The 8,285-nt window shown below is 36.1% G+C and overlaps 1 protein-coding gene across 1 annotated transcript in view; it reads right to left on the minus strand.

Annotated features, from left to right (window-relative positions):
* Window positions 1-603, minus strand: part of LOC145662198 (uncharacterized) — a 54,080-nt gene extending 53,477 nt beyond the window's left edge. Inside the window, exon 1 of the mRNA XM_081727532.1 lies at window positions 344-603. The gene's annotated coding sequence lies outside the window, so the exon portion shown is untranslated. The remainder of the gene's footprint in view (window positions 1-343) is intronic.
* Window positions 604-8,285: the final 7,682 nt, after the last annotated feature.

The following is an 8,285-nucleotide window of genomic DNA, read 5'->3' on the forward strand; positions in this document are numbered from 1 at the left end:
TGTCACGAAGTCCTTAACGTTCAGTAAATTGTGTCGCCAGTTAGAAAAGGTTGAGAACCACTGCGCCTAACCATATAGCCAAAAAAGGGTTTATATTTTATATAGAAAAATATTTAACGTTGTTTACGCCCACTTCTTTTGTAATTACTTTAGCATTAACCTTAGTGGCGTATTTAGGGGGATGGCTTTGGCTCAAGCCCCCTCCCCCCGAAATAAATTTGTTGCATACACAACTTTATTAAAATTTGTCGGCATTCAAAAGGAAACATATAAGTGCTTATTCATGTGCTGTACACATCCCCCGAAGCAAAATCCTAAATACGCCACTGATCTTAGTACTCACCTTATACGAACTTAATTCCAGATGAACAGTGTAAGCGACACAAATCTCAGCAATGTTTTCAAAGTAACTGCAATTATTTATGAAGTAAGTGCGTTTATGTGGTCGAAATTCTCTTCCTCACTTTTTGGTGTAAAAGCCACTGCAGACAATAACACTTTCACTTTTGCTATCAGCTGTTACTGCTGTTGTTGTGTATAAGTTCTTAAAGCGACTGATGTTATTGCAACTCACCGAGTCCTACATTTGTTGATTAAATGCAACGCAAGCGCAAAAAAGGCAGGATACAAGTGACCTCAGATCCCACTGCAAGAACATAGTTGCCAACTAATGTTGCCAACCGATGGATCCAAAATATTAGTAGCTAGTGCTCGGAATTTTGAGTAGGTTTCGGTAGATATCTTAAGAATTGGTAGAACATAGAACAACCAATCTACAATCATATTAATGTAATTTCTGAGCTATTTAATGGAAGAAACTTCCACGATAATGCTTAAATTCACTGCATCCAATTGTACTGGCGGTGGCTCAGTGGAGCCGGTGGGTGTAGCCGAGCGGTCTGAGGCGTTAGGCTGATGATCGTGAGGTGAAGCCCATTGGGGGTTCTAGTCCCTCCGTAGTAGCAAGGATGGAATTTTAACTGTCCTCGATGTTTATGTGTTCGTGTCCCTGTGGTGTCTAGTAGTCCTGAAAAGTGGTTGAAGTAGAAAATAAGTCAGGAAGTTTAAAAAAAAGTGGTAGAGCGTTCACATCAGGTGCTTGGGGTCCCTGGTCCGATCCCAGCTCGCGCCGTGTTGACTTGGTGGTGGACAAACACCGTTGGTTTTCTCGGGGTTCTCCTGTTTCCTCCCACTTTCTTTATTCCACCATTTCACTCATCTCTCATCATCATCACCGTCTCCTTTAGCCTAACCGGCATAACCGTGGGACGTAAAAGTTAAAGATTTCATTTCATTTTCTTCGTTCAACTACAGGGTCGTACCAACAGGAGTGAGGGAAAGAAGATCCACTTGGTTTGGACCCACCGAAACTTCGTAAATCTTTCTAAATAATATACTTAACGTGCATTTTTCTTTTGCACCAGTGGTGCACTCAAGGGGAGTCCACGTGGTCCGAGCCTCCTTACAATCTTTTGACTTTGGACAACCCGCAACAAAAATTTCTGGATGCGTACCTCTTTACATGTTTAAAAATGCTGCTACACTAGAAATAATGGATTTCAATGTCTGCATTCCTATGGGACCTAATGTTTCAACATCTCTCATGATGGGCCTACTATCTTCAAAATTAAACTCGAATTTACCTAACATACCGTAAGATGAATTTACTTAGCACCAGATGTATGGATTTTTTTTCTAAAAAAATCGCATGTAACTTATAAACGTAATCATTTAGAACACTATTTTACACATATAGCAGCTAGATATACAGGGTACTTCAAAATAAGTGTTACAAGCCAGTATCTCGCGAACTATACATCAAATAATAAAAATATTAAGAGGAAATGTACAATACAGAGAGGTCAAAAAAATGAGTCAAACATGAGGTTCCCCCGCCTCCATTTTGGGGGGAGGAGCTACAAGTCAAATTTTCAAATGGGAACATGGGTCGAGTAGTACCTTGTTCGAAAAAGCTTGGAAAATTGAACACTTTTTGTAGGAAACAGTTTTTGATATGGGGCACCGCTTTCTAGATGGTCCCCAAAAATGTTCCTATATCAGATAAAATTTCCAGTACTTATAAATCAGAAACAGCTGAGTAGAAAACGGTGAAAAAAAATGAAAAAGAAAAAGCCATAGGCAACGTGGAATGGTATTGTTGCGTTGTCCCCAGGGCCTCCATCATGAGGCCCCGGGACCAACTTGAAAATTTCAAATGGGAATATATAGGTTGAGTAATACCTTGTTTGATAGATCGTGGAAAACCAAACAGCTTAGTACAAAATTTGTTTTGATTTCGGGCAAGCCTGTTTCAAAATGGCGTCGAAAATGGTTCCACATTCAGATACAAAGCGCAGTGTTCAAATTAAGTGTTACAAGCCAATATCCTGCGAACTATGCATCAAATAAGAAAAGTGTTAAAGAGTCAATGTTCAATGCAGACGGTCTAAAATATGGGTTAAACACGAGGTTCCCCCGCCCCCCATTTTGGAGGGAGGGGTGTACGGGGAATTTCAAATAGCAACATAGGGCGAGTGATACCTTCTTTGATAGATCGTGAAATACCAAACAGCTTAGTACAAAATTAGGACCTCATGTTTGCCCCATTTTTAGGCCGTCTGTATTGTACATTTACTCTTAACATATCGGTCTGGAACCGGTTCCGGAACCGGAACTTTGTGCCCATCCCTAGTGCTCAGTCTTTATATAGCAATCAAGAGTGGTTCTCAAAGAAGCAGCAATATATTTTTGCATAACACGAAAATCTGGGTATCCTCACTCTGCATCTGTCTGTTTAAATTAGAAAACAAAGTCAACGTAAACCAAGAAGTTACGTGACAAGAACCATGAGACTTCTTTTGTAGTTGTTGGTATTTATATTTGAATAAATCTTTTAAGAATGATGGTGCCAGAAAAGCTACTAGTTTTGCCCATCCTTTAATATGATATATTTTTAGTTTTAAAAAACTGCATTTTTTTTTAGTTTCAATGTATACTCATAGCAACCAGCCTTAATAAATAGAAGACTTCAAAGGAACAAACAATATTTGCTTTGTTATTACTTTTATTAGGAGAAATGGAACCTTATGAGCATGCCTCCAAACATGCCAACCCCTCCTTTCGTTCTAAATAACTTCTTAACTGATAAAAGTGGTTTTCTACTTTGGATGAAGGACGGAATGATATTGGACAAATGGACAGCCATATTATTGTTATTATATTATTATTATTATTATTATTATTATTATTATTATTATTATTATTATTATTATTATAAGTATTCTCTCTTTTGGCAGGCCCTGGGACTGATTTTTTTATTAGGTTCTCGATCTTCATCTTTCTCTTCGAACTCCCAATATTTTCTTCTATTTTTCAAATAGTCGATCAGTTGTGTTCTTCTTCTTCCTATTCCTCATTTTCCTTCCATCTTTCCTTCTATGGCTGCATGAAAAAGACAATTTGCTAGCAAGATGTGTCCAATCCAATTGGCCTTCCTACAAGGGATGGTGGTTAGAAGCGCCCTCTTCTCTCCTATCCGTTTTAAAACATCTTCGTTTGTTGCTCTCTCTGTCCATTTTATCTTCTCCATTTTCCTCCAACACCACAGTTCGAAGCTCTCTAAACATTTCTTCTCTAACTTCCGTAATGTCCATATCTCTGAACTATACGGTTCAATGCTTCATATATAGCACCTGACCAATTTCTTCCCTAGTTCAATATTAAGCCTCCGATTTAAAAGTGATCATTTCTTGTTGAATACTTCTTTGGCTATGGCAATTCTTCACCTGATCTCTTTAGTGCAGTAAGTGTCTCTGGTCAAAATACTTCCCAGATAATTAAAATTATCGACCTCTTCAATTTCTTCTTGTTCTACTCTGACCATATGGGAACTCGAAATTATTGAACTTATCGAAAGCAAAGGATTCGATATAGAGAGGACCGAATCTTTGTTTGGAATGGATCAAAAGGACTCGGCTTCGAGAAAAGAAACAAAGTGCTCAGCAGGTATCATTACTCAACTGTCCAGTTGACGTGCTTATTTATTAGAAATGCATAGAACGAGATTAGCACCGTAACTCCGTAAAGTCGCACCATCACATGATTACGATATAACATTGCATAATGGTTATAATATTAATAAAATAATAATAATATTTTACTTTGGAGCTATTGTAAATATCAAAAGATTTAATAGCTTTCAAAAATCCATCAATAGATCGATAGGTAAGTTGAAACTTCAGTACATCTACTCAGGGGTGGACTGGGTATATTAGTTCCTAGGCCGCGGTTACCAATTAGGGCCCTCCGACTATAACACCAATTTCAAAAAGATCTTACAATATACATCTGCGATGAGCCATTGCGTTATGCAGTTGTAAATTCGTTATTACTTGGTAGTTTTGCAAGCTATGATTTATCATTGGTCAATGGAAATTTGATGTTACAGCAAGTTTCAATCAAACATCAAAGCACAGGATTTCCAGAAACAGAAACTCTTCAGAGAATATTTTATAATTATGATTCTATTGCCATATAGTAGCTGAAACACTAAACAAATAATAGCCAATAACTTTTTGCTGTGGAATGAGCAGGACAGCTTACTGAAAATTGAAACACTCAGCAACTAAAAATAACTTTTGACTGTGGAATGAACACGACAGTTTCACTGAAAATGGAAAACACTGCTGAAACACTCAACAACTAATAATTTTTGAAAAGTTACGATTCTTTTCAGTTCAAATTATGAACTGCAGAGTTCCTGAGTAACTTCGTCCATGGAAACTAAATTTAACATTTCTCTTTTCATACTCATTAGTAAAACTGTACCCAAAATGTCTTCCGAGAAACTAGCTCTGAGATTTGTTTTCACCAACTTTAACTTCGAGAAGCATCTTTCACATGTCACTTGTGTGCATGGTAAAGACAACGTTATTTGTATACAATGTATAAATTATTAAAACCACTAGACTGACAGAAATTGGTACAAAATTTTCCCTGCACGCGACAAACAATTTTTACATAAGGTGTTTGCAGCATCATTATCACTCTTGCCGTGAATTCCGTCCAGAGAGAGAGAGAGGGGGGGGGGGATATTCGAAAAGGAAAAATTGGATTCTTTGATTATGTTATCCAAATAGTTATAGAAGAATAAAGCTGGGTAACCACTTAATGGGAGAAATGCTCTTTCTTTCTTGTTCTTAATACATACGTACATTCATGTCCAAATTTATTGTCGCATATCTATAACTGTTTTCTTGTAAGAATATAATTTGATAATGATTTTGCAGGGTACTTTAAATACTGATAGTATGTGTATAACTGAGATATGTATATTTGTGATAAATTTCATAGGAAAAGAATTATAAATACGAATATTAGAGTGAGTAAAACAAAATGTTGCTAAATGGACAAGAAATTTATATTTAAGGTTTTATTATTCTTATTTACTGCTCTTTTGACATGAAATTTGCCACTTACATGTTTTTGCCGATTATACACATACTAACATTGTAACAAATACCGAGCGAATTCGTTATCAAGTTATATTCCTATATCAACATATTTATAGACATGCGACAATAATTTTGGACATGAGTGTACATAAACGTGCTTCTTGCCTCTACTACAGTTTTTGGTCTACGATGATAAACACTGAAATTGACTGGAAATGGGGTAATTTCACAACTTCCAGTTTGAATAAAAGCTTAACGTTGAGGATGGGACATAGAGCCTATTCTTTGGATATGAAACCCACGCCTAAAACCGGCTTATCGCTCTCTCTTACCGTTTTCACTGTGATGTATTTTTCTTACAACAACGTTCCATGTTTATGCACAGAGGCTAAGATATGGTAATAGTGAGACAGTTAAGAATGATGGAACAACTAAAGTAAGAGGAAACGGAGAACCTCGAGAAAATCCAGCACACAATGTTTGTGAACCACAAATTCCACTTTTTGCATAGTAGGATCGAATCAGTGACCCTACGCACTAGAAGTGAGCGTTCTACCACTGAACTCCCACTCTGATATTTGTCAACAGATAGTCGGACATAGCAGTTCTTTAATAGCCTATCCTATATTTATGCATAGCATAGTTTGCAAGTCTAAAAAAAGAAAAAAAATGTTCTTTTTGCTGAAAAGTACAGAAATGATAAGTATTCTAGAGAACACATTCCAGCGAAGAATTATGTTCATTGTGTTACAAAGTATTAGATGAATTGAATATTTAGCAGAAGTTGGCAACATTACAATTCATGTGTTCCGTTCCGTTTCCTGCCATGATGATTGGGTAAGACTATTATTATTATTATTATTATTATTATTATTATTATTATTATTATTATTATTATTATTATTATTATTATTATTATTATTATTATTATTTTAGAACTTTGACGAGATTCACGATATTGCCCAACGAGCAACTTTGTATTGACTTTTCTTTCATTCTCCGTCTAAACGGGAATTTCCCGTCTGCAGCTGAGCAAACAAGAACAACGATCGGTTTACCAACTAGTCAAGTTGCGAGACGCAAGAATTTTGACCTTGAAACCTAAAATTGGCGTCCTCATTGAATTACAATGCAGAAAAATGAAAGAAAGAAAAACAGAGGCGAAGTAACACTCAAACGTTTACCTAATTCCTTTCTGAAGAGGAGAAATCTTGATACTGTATGGCAGCGTTTCCCAACCTTTTTCAACTTGCGGCACACTACAGGTGTTACTTGGATTCTTGCGGCACACTTTTATAGATATTATTTGTAAATATAAAATATAGTGGCATTTTTTCTGTGATTATTGATCTCATTCTCACAGAGAAGAAAGCTCGAACATTGGTTTTTCCCCGTGGTAAATCATTATGCTTATTTTTCGTTCTAATTTAAAAATAGAAAACAATTACAATGAAATATTCGACTTAAGTTTTTAGAAATACGCTTTCTTTTTAAAAACTGATCCAACCTTTTACTAAGAAGGAAGATCACTAACGAACGAACAAACAAATTTATTTTATTTTTAAAACACAAATGTAGGTAATTTGTCGAAAGGATTGAATGATATTTTAAAATTTCAAGTTGCGAAATAGTCTGCAACAATAAAGAAGTAATAATGGTAATAACAATGACAACAAGTACTTTTTTCAACATTAGAAATGTACAGAACAGTAACACGGTATGAAACTTAAAATTGTAGATTCATAGTAGAGGTTCATAGTAATGTGAAAATACAAATATACATTTTTCCCTACGTTTTACAATTTGATTGCTATAAAATTAATAATTTTGTTTCAATTCCTCGCGGCACACCGGCGGCCCATTCACGGCACACCGGTTGGGAAACGCTGCTGTATGGTATAATTGTACGTTATGTAACACGTCTAACATTAAAAGCAACTAACTACTGTTGGTGTTGCATCCGAACTTTCGCCCCACACTCTTACACAAATATTAATGCTTAATATGTTTACGACCAGTGGAGTACACAAAATTTCATGAAGGGGGATTCAAGTATTCGATGTTATATCCTTTCAGGAAAAGTGTGAGCTTTCTTATGCCATGTAGAACGGACACGGTGATAATGAGAACTTGAAACTAGAAGAAACGAGTGAACCTCTTCAGACAATATTGTTATTAATGTATATTAATTGTGTACTATATTAATGTAAACTGTTCTATAACCCATTTTTAATAACACTACCAACTAGAAAGAAAAGAAACAATACGACATAGATTAGCTGAAATTATTGCTTATGGCAATATCCTTATTTTTATTTATTTAATAATTTTTAGTAGTAGTTACGTAGATAAAAGGAGTAAGGACAGACCTTGTATTAGGACTAGAGCTCGGATTTTTAATGCTCCACCAACCCTTTTCAGGACTAACGGCTCACGAGCTGAGCCAACAATTTAAACTTCCGTATCTCGGCTCCTAATTAAACTATAGAGATGATTTAGGTGTCTTATCTCTTCAGAAAGGATGAAACTTTCAAAGGTGTGCGTTTCATCCACTTTGGAGGTTCCGCAGCGGAACGGTAGGGGGAAAATTGGGAGTTTTTAGTTCCCCTCACCCTCAGGATTTATGGGAAGGAAACTTGAAATATGTGTCCCATAAGCTTTCCAATGAGATATGGCTTATATCTCTGTGACAATTAGGGGCGTCGCTAGAGCTGCCAACGTCGTGTAGACCAAAATATATTTCTAAAAATAGTGTACAGGATGATTCTCGTAGGAAACACGTTCTGAACGTGGTATTGAACTTTCGCCCTTCATTTTTTACATGACTGTAGC

Source organism: Thermobia domestica, chromosome 10 (genome assembly GCF_964235325.1).
Source record: "Thermobia domestica chromosome 10, izTheDome1.hap1.1, whole genome shotgun sequence".
NCBI classification, from domain to species: domain Eukaryota; kingdom Metazoa; phylum Arthropoda; class Insecta; order Zygentoma; family Lepismatidae; genus Thermobia; species Thermobia domestica.